This window comes from Taeniopygia guttata, chromosome 2 (genome assembly GCF_048771995.1).
Source record: "Taeniopygia guttata chromosome 2, bTaeGut7.mat, whole genome shotgun sequence".
NCBI classification, from domain to species: domain Eukaryota; kingdom Metazoa; phylum Chordata; class Aves; order Passeriformes; family Estrildidae; genus Taeniopygia; species Taeniopygia guttata.
In genome coordinates this window covers 139927184-139940750 of record NC_133026.1, presented here as the reverse complement: position 1 = coordinate 139940750, position 13567 = coordinate 139927184, and the positions used below count along the sequence as shown (strand labels likewise).

Genomic DNA, 13567 nt, shown 5'->3' with positions numbered 1-13567 from the left:
GGAAAGGTTTAATTTTTGGGCTAACTTTCTCATCTAGTTGGGATTGGTGATCCGTTTATGTGTAACTTTAGAAGAGTCTTACTTGAAAAACAGTCATTCATCTTTGAAGTCAGATTCTTTGCTTAAGTCTGAGTTCAGGATTTTTTGCAGTTTTATGAAGCTGGAATTTTTAAAGAACCAAGTACACATTACCTGGGTTTTTTTTTTTGTTTGTTTGTTTGTGAATAATAAATACAACCGAGGCACAATCACTTGCAGCTAAGCGATGGCTAACCTTTATTTTGGTGATCAGCTTCTCTTTATCTACTAAGCTGAAGTGTAGTAAAGATTTCATGGCATCAAATTCAGTATTGTTATGTTTTCTAATTTTTATAAATCCCGAGCTTGCTGTAAAATTTTCAGAATGATCAGTTAAAATCCTGTGTGATAACAATCATGGCATCAGGGTGTGTTCTGAAAATTTTTAGCTGAGTGTGTGGACATGCTGTTCTCTTCTGTATGTAAATGGTCAATATTCCCTCTCCTTGTGCTTTAGATGCAGGGTCATTGATCCATAAATGTCCAGGATGGTTTGCTTCTGAGTCGTCAGGGACTTGTAAACAAGTGATGCAATTTTCAGTTTAGTCCCATTTTCCCTTTTGTTTGCTAAACAGGCAGCAATAGAGTGTAGCATTCTACTTGTGCAGCTCCCCACTACCTGTCAGTAGTGTCACCTTTGCTGAATATACACCTCTAAGAATACAATTGTCTGTTACTATTTAAGTTTCTAATATTGTCAAATTAGGCATTAAAGGGATGTGACTACTTATGTTTTTAGACTTATTAGTTCTATTAATTCTAATTTACTGTCTGTTATGCTTTTATTCCAATTCATCTTTTCTCTCTTTTCTCTTTCTTTTTTTCTTTTTTCTCTTTTTTTTTTTTAATTTTCATGGCTAGTTGAGGACTTTCCCAAATAGTCAAACCATTTTGCTGCATAAACAGTTCTTTCTTTTTCTGTGGAGGTGGAAGCCACCAAAATGATACATTTCCTTGTCCTGTACCAACCAGATGGCATTTCATAATTTTGTGCCTTGCACCACTTTCACTGGTGGTTCATTTCCAGTTCTGTGGTCTTTCTGTCAAGGAACTGGATGGCACTTCAGGGGGTCCAGTCAGGTCTTTATCATATCCTTCAGAGTTCAGTGAACTGTAAGGTATTTCTTAGAGCAGTGCCTGTACTACCAGTGGATTCTTTCTAACCAGCTTCAGAGATCAGCCCAAATAGAGCAAAAGTTGGCTATTGTCAGTTGTTAGAAGGTGTGTACCACTATTTTATCCTTAAGAGCTTTGAGATAATAGTAAATGTTACACTTCAGTATAATTCACTGTAAAAGAGTGTAATCTAAGGGGGCAGAGCGTAGCCTACATTTATTGTACCATTAAGAGTATAAGACACAGTGCCATCCTAAAGCACACAAGACAGGAAAATTGCTGATGACTAAAGGAGGAACAGATGTAGCGTGACTGGAGAACCTTCAGGAAAAATTATAAAGAACTTTCAGTATTGCTGCTGTTTGCACTTCTTAAAAGACCTAAAAGGTAGCAAAGAACTTAATGTTGCAAATGTTCTTTAGCATAACCTCTGCTTGTGCCAGACAGGTATAAGAACTTTATATATTCTACTTCAAAGAACAGGTTCTGCATCATGTTTGGAGCAGTTTTAAAAAGTGACTTCGGTATTCTGGGCTCACTGCATGCAACTTGGCCTTCTCTGGTGGCATTTTGCAGTATGCTGCTCACCTTCCTTGTCTAATGGTCTCACTGGGATTTGGGGGAACTTCACATGCTTTGAGGGGACCCAGAGTTTGAAAGCACTGCTCAAGCAAGGCTTGAAGGCTGACAGTTTTGTTTAGAAGAGTGGGCAGACAGAACTGTGTAATGAAGCGCGTGTAACGCCAGCCCTCGCTGCTTGGCAAAGCCAGCGTCGTTCTGTGCGCACCAAATGCACCTCACCAAACAGAAGGACAGAAATGAGCTTTTGAACTTTCCAATGGTTATGGTAAAAGCTCCACATGTTCAGTACTCCGAATCTTCAAAGCATCTTCAAACCACATTTATTAGATGGAAAATAGCTGTTAGCTCACAATGAATTCTGTGAATGGGTAATCACAGAGATTTTAGGGCTTGAATCATTGGCTGTAGGTTAGGACTGTGATTATTTTAACATTGTTTTAGCTTAGAAAGGTGCTAGGAACTTCATAGATGGAGGTGTATGCTTGTATAGTCCAGGGCAATCTTGGTAGAGGTCTCCAAGCTTGCCTTTCTTAAAGCTATGAAGTAGATCAACGAACACAAAATACAGTACTAAGATGATTCTTTTCTCCCTATGTTATAATGGAAAAACTTGATTTGTATGTCAAAATGCTGTTGATTTTAAAACTCTGTTGCTGGCTCTGTGCATGGGTGTAAGGCTCTGTCTTAGTTTGAGACCTAGGAATGTTGTATGTCTGAAAAAGAGTAAAGGGGAAACAGTGGGGAAGGAGTCAGGAAAGAACAGTTATTAACTACCTGACTGTAGAAGGCTGGACGTAAAATGTTAGTTTCAGCTGTATGCTTCCTCAAAAACTCCAGCTTTTCAATCTTAAGAATACTTTCAAAGTAGAAACATACTGCCTTTTTATACATGGATCAGATGCCCTCAGCAAATCAGTGGGAGCTGAGAGTGCTCTGTAAATCCCAAGTTGTATCAGGAGGAGTTGGGCACTTGGCAGCACTTGCCAAGTGAGTTAGATGGAGCAGGCATGAAAGCTGAGGAGCTTTTCTTTCTCAGCAGGATTTTCAGCAAGGTAAAATGCATTTTTAGATGCAGTGGAATTTTTTGAGTGTTTAGCCCTGCACAATGTTCAGCCTTGTTTGCTATTTGAATACTTAATGGTTCTCCAAACTTCTCAGGGGAATCTGGTCTGACAAAAGGTTCACCGCACTTAGAGTGTCATGTGAGTTTGGGTTTTTGTTCATGGATCAGTTTGAGGAATTGATGCCCATGTAAAGTCCCTGTTGGCATTGTAGGTATCTGCTTAAATATGATGCAAACACACAGAGCTGAGCTTCACTACTTGTAGCTTACAAGTGTTTTTCAAATTTGACATATTAATACATTTTACTTAAATTTGTTGGTGAATAGAGAACTCATTTTTTATTGCATTAAAAACAGTAATTTAGCATGAAAGAGACTACTTTTGGTGAGGTTTTTCGTGAGATGCTTAGAACTTTGGATGTTTTATCAGTCCAAAGCCATTCATTTTAACTCTGATTCTTGACAAGTACCTTTCTTTTTTTTTTTTTTAACTCTCTATTTCCTTGGTTCCTCCGGGGGAAATATAAGGTCTTGCTAATATCAGCTGTTTGTTTCTTTAGGGGGACAGGAGGGAAGAGATGGGAGAAAAGAGTGGTATGGAAGAAAAGTAAGTTTACTCTTTATACCTATAGTAAAGAAATAATCACAAGCACACATCCTTAGAAGGAATATTAATCATCATACATGAAGTCCAGAGAGGGAAAAGTTTTACATCACTTTGTACACTGAAATTCAGATTCCTTTGTTTGGAAAACTTTCCGGTATATTTATATTTGCATGGATGATGACGGTGTGAGCACCATACCCTGATGTCACACTCACTGACAGAAAGTGGGGAATACTTTGCAGTTTAAACCAGATGCATATGGGCACAAGGTGGTTCTAAGTTTAGAATTTGTAGCTATATGCTGCTTTATATGAGGGAATATCCTATTTCCAGATGTGATGCTCAATTACAGATAGTAATTGGTATCTGCGAATTACTGAACAGGAGCCCTTTTCTTCACCAGGCAACATTTAAACCCTGTTGCTGCAGAGAGCTGGCATGAGAGAGAGAGTCTGAGGGTGAGAGCTCACTGGAGGGTTAGGACCAAAGATTGCTTTGCACCAGAGCAGCTTCTTCAGCACTAGTTTCTGTGGAAAGATTCAGTCATTTCCATCCAAAGCAATGAAATAAAAAGCTCAGTCAGCCATTTCATCTTGAGATACCCCGCCCTCTGAAACAAATATTAAAAAGAAAATGTAGGTTTTGGTCCGTGCATATCTCACTAATTTCCACTGATTAAGTTGATGCTTGTAATTGGAGTCTAGGCAGGCTGTGTTTTGCAAAATATAAATATCTTTTTTAAATTTCTGTAGAGAGAGTTACAAGATTTATGTAATCCTTTTGATATTATATTTAACCCAATAACAGCTTGAAAAGGAGTCTGATTAGCTTACCTTCATCCTAGATTCAGTTTTAATATCTAATGTTTAAATGGAGGAGGGATTGATCTTATTCTTAATGATTCGTGTAGCCTCAAAGCACAGTGGTTTCTAGTTGTGTGCTGCCTTTCCCACTGGGGGATGCAAACAAAAGAACAATAATTTCAGACTCCTCCTTCAGTTTCCAAGAGAACCTTAGCTGCTCAGGGATAGCTTTGAATTTTAAAAGCATCTTTCTTCCAAATTATGTATTGATTGCACACAAAATGGCAGTGCTCTAATATGCAATTTAAAACAAATGCATGATGGTGCTCATTTGTTTTTAATGCTGCTTTTTCCAGCAGAAAAACAAAAAGAGGGTTCTATTCCCATAAACCGGTCTTGCAAAATCCTTACAAACATTTATTAGTCTAGACACAAAATAATCTCACGCAGCCTCAGCTTGACGATGACAAAAAAAAAGCAAGCTAATATTGTACTTGGCTGTCAAAAAAGGAAAAGAAGGAAAAAAGGAAAAAGCTTGCCCCAGGCTAGTGAACCAGTAACATTTTTCTGGGGCTGCTTACAACAACAGATGCATCTTATTCCCATGGGCTTTCCAGGCCTGCCTATTTTCTATGCTAAACTTGGACACCCTTATAAACATTCTCTTTGAGTACCACACCCCAGTTGTATCCTGGGCTCTTCTGATTTGGTTGATTTAATAATGATGCAGACATGTTCATCTTACCTCTCCTGACCTGTCTTTGTATTTCCCTGTCTCCCCCAGATATCATTTAACTGAGGCATTAATTCAAAACCAGTCCTAATATATGGAACCTGGAATAATGCGAATAGGTGATTTGATCATAGCTTGAATCTGAACATAGGGAACCTTGATATAAACAATTTCTCCTAATTTTGAATTGAATTTATGCTTTCAATAACTTTTGTAAATGGCAAATGATTCTCATTGTTTGATATTATGGTAGTTTGCAGAGGTTTTTTTGTAAAGGGATAAATAATATCAGGGATTGTTACTTTATCTCAACATGCATTCAGATTATTAATTTTTACTTTTGTCCTTTTCCTAGAAAACAGTCAATTATGCATATCTTGTTTTTTAATTCATTAATTAAGTAATTCAGTTCTTAGTTCCTGTTTTTCTAAATTTATGTCTAAAATGAGTTTGATTTGGAAATGAAAATTTAACTTAAAATGCACCTAAATGGCATAACATCTGTATTACTAAAATATGTAGGACAGCTAACAGTACATGTGTTTAAACATTACTTTTTTCTTCAAAACCTACTGATTTGTGACACAAATTATGATAATTTTTTAATACTCCCTTATAGTAAGTTTATTGTTTCTATGATGATGTATCCAAGTCTGTTAAGATTTTAGCCCTGGAAGAGTTTAAGCCTGAATTGGAGATCTACAGAAAAAAAAAAAAAGCTGTCCTGCTTTTTAAAATCTGAGGCAGGAACTTCTGTCATTCAGGAATTAATTTCTACCTTCACTCAGTGCAGATGTCTACAAACTGAATTCCTGTGTATAAGGTTAGTTGTTAACTGCCAGTACTTCAGTGTTTTCACTGAGAATTTCCACCTTAGTTAAGTAAAAAAGTAATGACATGGATTAAAACTATCCATTATAATACTGATTTTTTTAAGTCTTTTTATTCCATTGGTAAAAATTTAGATGTTTACAATTAGAACAGAACTTCCAGCAGTAATTGGTGCTTTTTAGCAGTATGTCTGGTTTAATGTCAGTAAATAAGATAGGTGTTTTTCCTATGAGGGAATGTGTTCAGTGTGTTGTTGAAACAATAATGTAAATGAACAAAATCTTTCTATTTAAAACTTACAGTCTGAATAATAGGTGTTTTAAACATAATACTGATTCTTCTCTTCCTTCCACCCAGCTATCATGCTGTTTTGTGCAGTGTAATGTATTTTAGGCTTTTCTGTTACCTCTTACATGTGTTTTTAACCAACACATACAGTATTCCTTTAAATATTTTACCGCTTATTCTCATTTAAATCAGTTAGAGTATGATTTTGACCCTAGGATATTTATGCAGTTTTAAGCTACCTATATTTTTAAAAACTGAACTAATCTGTTTTTCTTACACTGTTTAAATCTAATGCAAAAAAGAAAAAAGCAGTTCCATGGCTACTAAAGTAAGAATGTTTTAGTTAATTCCATATTTTCACTTAAATCATGTTGTGCTAATTTTCCACCATTGTACTTGAGAGACACAAAGAGAAAGAGGGCAGTCTGTTTTCAGTGATCCGCTCTTACTTCCCTGCCAGGACTGGACATCGGAGGTTTGTGTTTCTCCTCCCGGGGAGACTCACATGACAGGCGGCTCCAGCAGAGCAGGGCAAAAGGTGCAGCCTCCAGCTTTCCTCAGCCCGGCTCCCAAACTGGGGATTGTCCTCTCCAGGGCTCTGAGCAGTGACGAGGGGGGTGACGTGTCTGGCACAGTGTAAGTCACATAGTTCAGGTTCACAGTCAAAGTTTAAGGAATTAGCCTGGGAAACAGTGGAGCAGGGAACCAGCCTGTTGAAAGACTTGTTGATTCCTTGCTGCTGCATTGGAGGCCTTTGTTCAGGTGAGCTGGGAGCAGCGTGGGACTGCCGGGCGCCAGGTCCAGCAGTGCCTGTGAAATGCTGTAACTGCAAACCTCCTGTTCCTGTGCCACGGCTGAGATTGCTTGTTCTGATCTGCTGACTCTTCATTACCCCATGGTAACTTGAGTACACAGTCACCTCTCAGACTTCTTCAGTGGCTGTACTTCAGATTCATCTTTCCAATCCACACGTTGTACTTGAAAGCCTCTGTAGTCCCATCTTTTACTTTTTTTGTCACTGGGCTGATAGGCAGTAAACAATGTTTATCCACTCTGTGGATGAATGATGGGGGCATGGGGTGGGGAGTAAGGGAATTGGTATTGTCACACATAGAATAAGACATTATCTCCCACAGAAATCAGCAGGAGTATCTAAGGAGTACAGTACAGTACTCAGCAGGGGTGTAGAGTCACGTCACTGTTGCAAATAAAAATGCTTTGCTTTTCACAAAGGTTAACTTGGTACACAGTGGTATTTTACTAGATATTTGAGACCTGCAGAGCGTGTTTATACAGGCAGCTTGGACTATCCTCTTTTTTCTTTGTTATATGATCGAACACCTCAAAATCCTGAGGAGAAACATTAGAGTGGAAAGAACTTTGAAGATCGTCTAGTTCAGCATCCTGCTCAAAGCAAAGTTATCTGTGATGGTAGGTAGAGTTGTTCAGGGTTTTGCCAAGTTTTGACGACTTGCAAGGATGGAAATTCCTTAAAAATCCCAAGCAGATTTTTACAAACTCTCCAGACACCTGGTTTCCTCACCAGTGCTGAAGTGCTGTTACTCCACCATCATTACACCCCTAAAGTCATCTTGTAGCAGTCACAGAATGTGTTGGTGTTGCAAGGAAAGACAAGCCTGAGTGAGCTTGATAATCTCACCCTGCTCCTGGCAGTAGTTTAGTGCTGCACTGAGAATACTTGCACTAAGACCAAGTACTCTGAATACAGAGACAGGAATTTATATGTTGTATTTTGACTTGTGAATATGCTGTTCCATGACCAGCATTGTTTGGATCAGATCAGAGATCCTGGAGAATTTCTATAAGATCAGCTTGCAAGCATGAACATAAAATTCTCTGCATTTTTCCACTATGGAGGAGTCTGCCAGTTGGGAGTGGGTCAATTCTTTGTTGTGTCTGTTCTTATATGATTCAGTTTACAATTGTAAAGCTGCTGTATGATACTGGAAACATTCTGGAGCACCTTAAAAAGAACCTTGTAAAATACCAGATCTGAAATCTAATTTCTTGTATCCAAAGTGGAGATGCAAATCACGTGCTATTGAACATAAAGGACTTTTTATGCACTCTGCACTCCTTGGCCCTCTCACAAAGTGGAAGCAGACCTGCAAGGCTGGGGGTGGCTTTAAGGAGGACATGGGGTAGGAAGTAAGCAGGTGGATCCAAGGCACACAGGAAAGGTTCTGAGCAAGTACATTTTAGCAAAAGCTTATAGTGGATCAAGTGGTAGAGGAGATTCTAAAGAGCTGTTGAAACCTTGAGAATGTGCCTTGCAGTCTTCACCTTGACATGGGATTACGTAGGTCCCTGCAGTAGAATTGATCCTTTTTGCTTTTCAATTAACGTTCCAAGTCCTTGCTTTTTCCTCATTCATAAAACACTGGTTCATACAAACACTGAGTTTATACATTTGTTCCAAGTATTTTGGGATCCATTACAAGTTATTTAAATTATGGGTCCATGTTCTGGTATATGCATGTGTGGAGCATGTAGCAGTGTGTATTAGTGTCACCTGGTCAGTTCGCTCCAAGTCCCTGTTTTCAGTTTCTTACGATAGTTGAAATGAGAAATTTTCACATTGAGGCTGCTTTTATTCCCTGTTCATTGAGTTTTGGGAGAACATTAGCTGGTTCAAGAGTAAAATTAACAGAGTTAGGAGGGAAGCAAGGAGAGAAAGAAAGGCAATCTTCATGTAAAAGCCATATTATCTTTCTTTTTCTGAGCAGCTCTTTGCCTCAGGGATTTGACATAAGAACTCGAAATTTGGCAAGGATCTGGCCTTGAGGTCTGAGAAATGCATTCCACTGTCAAAAAAAAAAGGCAGAATTATGAGTCATAATGTATCATTACCTTTTTGTATCCAAGGTAGAATTTACAGGATGTTTTATCACCTGCTCTTGATCATGCTTTTATTCCTCTCGTGCACATCTGCAGACTGCTTTAAACCATCTTTATTTAATGGATTCTCCTTTTCTCTGTCTAGATTCTTGTATTGTCATGCACCAGGGTCCTTAACCTGCTGCTGCTCTTTGGGCTTCTGCAAATGCCACGGACCTAGCAGAAGGTACAAAAGCATTGGGAGCTGTAAGCCCTGAGACCCAGTCCTACTTTTTAAGGGTAGAGTGCTGCTAATACTCTTATTTGCTGTTGAGAAGTACCATTTTGAGTGGTGACAGCCAAATATTAATGAAAGCAGAAAGCAGCCAATGTGAAATCTGGTTTCCAGTGTGATGAGGGCTTGTACAGTTTGTTGGAATCAGTGGAGGAGGGGGAGAGGAGAGCGAGACAATCTGTGCTGGGCTGTGTCACCTCAAAATCGCGGGGGCTCCTGCTCAGCACCAGCGATGAGTCGGGAATGAGCTGGGCTGTCTAGAGACCATCTGTAGGACTGTAGCTTGGGTCTCTGGGGGAGCTGAGGGGTGTCAGGGTACATGAACTCCAGGAAGTCAAAGGAAGGTCTTGTACGAGTGCAGCACTGGACTAGGGCCTGGGAAAAGGAATGGCTCTAGAAATTTTTCATCTGGAAAGAAAGAAAAAAGCAGAATGAAGTTGAATGGAGCATTTTGTGAAGTCATATGTGTGCCAGATTGTTTCATTTTAAAGAAGGAAATCCCATGATAATAAAACCTTTTGTTTTGGTGTTTTACAGAGAAACTTTTTTGATAAACAGTTTATAAAATTAATAATTTCTCACTGTTCTACTTTTTTTGAAGTCAGCATGAAACATTTAGAGGGTTGAATTAAATGTTTATTCAATGCAGAACACATTAAAATTTGTCTTCATGTCAGTAATTTATTTCTTCATCCTTTCTGTTTTGTATGTAACAGCTCAGCAATTAAAATAAAATAGAGCTGTAGCTATGCAAAGAAAAAAAAAATCCCTGACTCTGCTGCCATTTTATTGGGTATGATAAGCATTTACACAAGTCTGATACCCACTTTCAAAAATAGTCACGCAGAGATGTCTGACATTAGAAGTGGTGTGTGCTCACAGTTTGAATAGGAGACTTCAGAGTCAATAAAATAAAGGTCTACCTATATAAGTGTAGCTGCCAAGTGTCTGTATCTCATAGAAAATACCTGTCTGTGTGACTGAGGAGCAGAGACGTGCACCATTCATGCTAAAGGGCCTCTTGGTCAGTGTACCCCTGGTTTTTAAGTAAGCAAGATGTTTGGTCATTAGCTTTATGTGGTCAGATACAGAACCTGGTTTTGGCTTTCTATATCAAAAGCAGGGGCAGAAGTTACTGTGCTCGCAGAGGTACCTGGCATAGGTGGTGCAATACAGAAAGATAATGTCGGTCATTCAGCGGTCACTTCTGGTGTGAAATTCTGACCTTTATTTTGATGGAACTGCTTGTTAAAACCAGCACTGAGAGGAAGTAACTGGGAAAGTCCAGTCACATGTCCCGTGGCAGGCTCCCTTCAGCCTCTGCTGGGCTTTGTGTCAGCTTTCCAGTGCTCCATCACGGGTCTGGCTTTGGCACAGCCTGGAGTTCTGCATGGGCACTACAGTGGCTTTTGGTGCTTGCCTCCCTCATTTCCAGTCTAATGCAGCAAGAACACCAAGTGGGCCTTATCTTTGTAATACATAAGGACTTCTGCTGAAATAATTTTGATAAGTTTCGCTCCTATGTTGGATTAGTACCAGACATTATTTTAAAAGACTAATAGAATGTAAATATTGCAGGATTAATAGAGATGCGGTTTTATTTTGGAGTCATAAGCAGTAAGGCTCTCTGAACTTTGCAGATAAGGAGCAAGTGAAGAAAACAGTGCTGCAACATAGTCACCCTTCTCACTGAGAGGCAGCACACATCAGAGTGTATTAGCCTACACTGAGCTCTGCAGAATAGTTTCTGACATAGATACATCTACTCTGAATAAAGGGTAGTAGAAGGAGGCTAAACAAAGGATCAACAACTGGATATTGTCATGGGTTATAAGAAGGCAGCATTTTCTGTGTGAAGTGGTAGGCAATTTGTAATCTAGGTGGATTTAAAAATTAGAAGCGGGTTCTATTGCTTGTATCTTCTCCTGAGCCTCTCTCTGCATATCCTTAAAATCACATTACATGGGGCTTGATTTTTTTTTTTTTTTACATGCTTTTCCTGCACACTGGATGAAAGTGTCCTACAGCAGGCAGGGAGCAATGCCTTTTCAGAGAGCATACACCCTGAACAGACAGTGAAAATTTTATGTAAACTCATTTATTTTTCTTGCTGCATCAGGTACTCCTGTTTGGGGATGGGAAGAAGGAGTAAAAAATTTTTTCTGGAATCAGGTTCTTTCATGTGTGTCTTCTGTGGTCAACTCGATGTCTTTTCCTTCTCAAACTTTAATCAAATGGGCAGAAGGCTTCTGCCTCCATTTAAAATCTGCTATAAAGACAACTTTAAATGTTGAATTCCACTCTTGAATGAATCTATCTTAATATAATTAATAATTAATTGGGATTGCTGACTGTTCATGTTTCTGAAGAACAATGTCCTGAGAAATCCTGCTGAAAGATAAAATACCAGATTCTGGACTTTCAAAAAGTATGCCTGCACTTGCTGTTTTAGGTTCCTAGAAAAACATTTGTTTTGTGGGCTGATTTGCTAGGAATGTCAATTCTGTGAAAATCTGAGGTGAAATTACAGAAGGGGATGCAGTGTAAATAAAATATTTCTTCAGATTCCTTTATTAAAAAATGCTTTATTAAAAAATGGTTTTGACATTAAATAATCCAGGTGTTTGTTTTATTGCAAACCAAATTACACAATACAATGTCAATATTCAAAAGGAGGGATAAAAAGAGAAAATCTTTCACAATATTTTGCTATATATTTGACTTTAAGGTATATAAGGGACAAGCAGAAGCATTCTCTGAACCATGAGAACCTTTAGGAATTCATGGAATATGAGGGAGGTCTCAGTGGCCTAGAGGCAAGCACAAGACTAGGCACAGGACTGCCCAGTCTTAACCAAGGGAAATGGTTGAGCAGAGGAGAACACATCGTGAATCTCAGGTCAGTTAAAGGGATCTTCATTCCCAGCCCAATACAGGAAGATACTAAAAAACAGTCTGTAAGAACCTCGAGAATTGTAACAAGATTCCTAGAAAGATGGATTTGGCAAAAATCACACTATTACTTCTTTTTTTTGGAGTCATGGTGCAGAATAGTGCAGACCTTTCTGAAGTCCAGCTATGTGGCAAGGTCCCACACACTCCTGTAAGCAGAACAGGAGAAGTATTTTAGAGGAAATGAAGATTCCAAGGATGATGCATAAATGTTTGGATAAACTGCACAACTGTGAGTTTTCATAATGCCCTATTAATCTGAGAGAACATGTCAAGCAGGGTGCTACAGGTGGAATAATCACATTAGCTCCAGGGAGGAGGGAATGGAGATTTCTGTAACGTCTGTGGAGGAAAGAAGGCTGGGAAGGCTTGCAGGCATCTCAATTTCTTGAGATTTTACTGAATGCTATTATAGCTCGTCATAGCCATGACTTAAACAGGGTTTTGACATCACAACATCCTTTAAGGAAAAAAAAAAAAAAAACTTTACACAGTGTAGTCAGAAGAACAGAGATGCAGCTTTCTTTTTCTGAGACCTGTTTGCACCAAAGAAAAGTGTTGCTACCTTGGTAAACAGGGGAGGGACACAATAATCTGCTTATGCACCATAAGCAAAACTGAAACACAGCAGAGACGTGATACAGATTTAGCTAAAAGCCTGCAGGTGCTGCAATTGCACATAGACTTGTTGGCTTACAGGCACTGTGAGCACTCTTGGGTACATGAGGAGACTGGAGAAGAACATTTATTAATTTCTTGAACGGGTTTCCCATTTTATTCCTTACCTCCAGGCTTTCCTTCAGCATGCGTCAATATTGCATGTCAGATAAATGTTGCCTTCACTTGCACTCCAGGCCATCCCAGAATGGGACCCTTGGCAGGCACCTAAGCTCACTCAGACTGTGCCCTGTGTATAGATCCTATGTGCTGTGCTGGGGATAAGGCACTGCAGAGTACCACAGTCACTTCTCAAAACACAACTTCAGTCAGCAAAAGTAGCTGTTAAGTTGCTTTTTAAAATAGGCATTTCTGAAATTTTACTCAAAATCGCAGAAACATTAGGTAATACCACCCAGCTCTTCCCCCAGACCATTGCTCAACGTTGTCTTGGCAGTTGTCTTCTCTTTTGTCAAGAGCCCTCCAGCCCCAAGAGAAGCAGAAAAGTTAATAATGTTCTACCTCTTGTCCCTTGAGACACTGAGACAAATGGATCTATTTAGCTTTGCTTCATGGTTCTCTCGCTGCAAAGAGAAATGAGGTGGCCTGTAATAGGTACTTTGTATATACATGAAAATAAATATCTCTTGCAATTCTGTGCTCAGTTTTACAGACTGCCACTATTAACTTGTGGAAGAAGGATATCTTTCTACTCCAGTACCAT

General features: G+C 39.1%; 1 protein-coding gene across 10 annotated transcripts in view; it reads left to right on the top strand.

Moving 5' to 3' along the window:
- Positions 1 to 13567, top strand: part of ZHX1 (zinc fingers and homeoboxes 1) — a 28081-nt gene that overhangs the window by 2166 nt on the left and 12348 nt on the right. The window contains exon 3 of one of the 10 annotated variants that reach the window (XM_041714061.2): positions 9106 to 9186. The exons of 8 other annotated variants lie outside the window; for them this stretch is intronic. The gene's annotated coding sequence lies outside the window, so the exon portion shown is untranslated. Of the gene's footprint in view, positions 1 to 9105; positions 9187 to 9218; positions 9240 to 13567 lie in introns of those variants that run through there. One more of the 10 variants, XM_072924979.1, reaches the window with a different exon arrangement.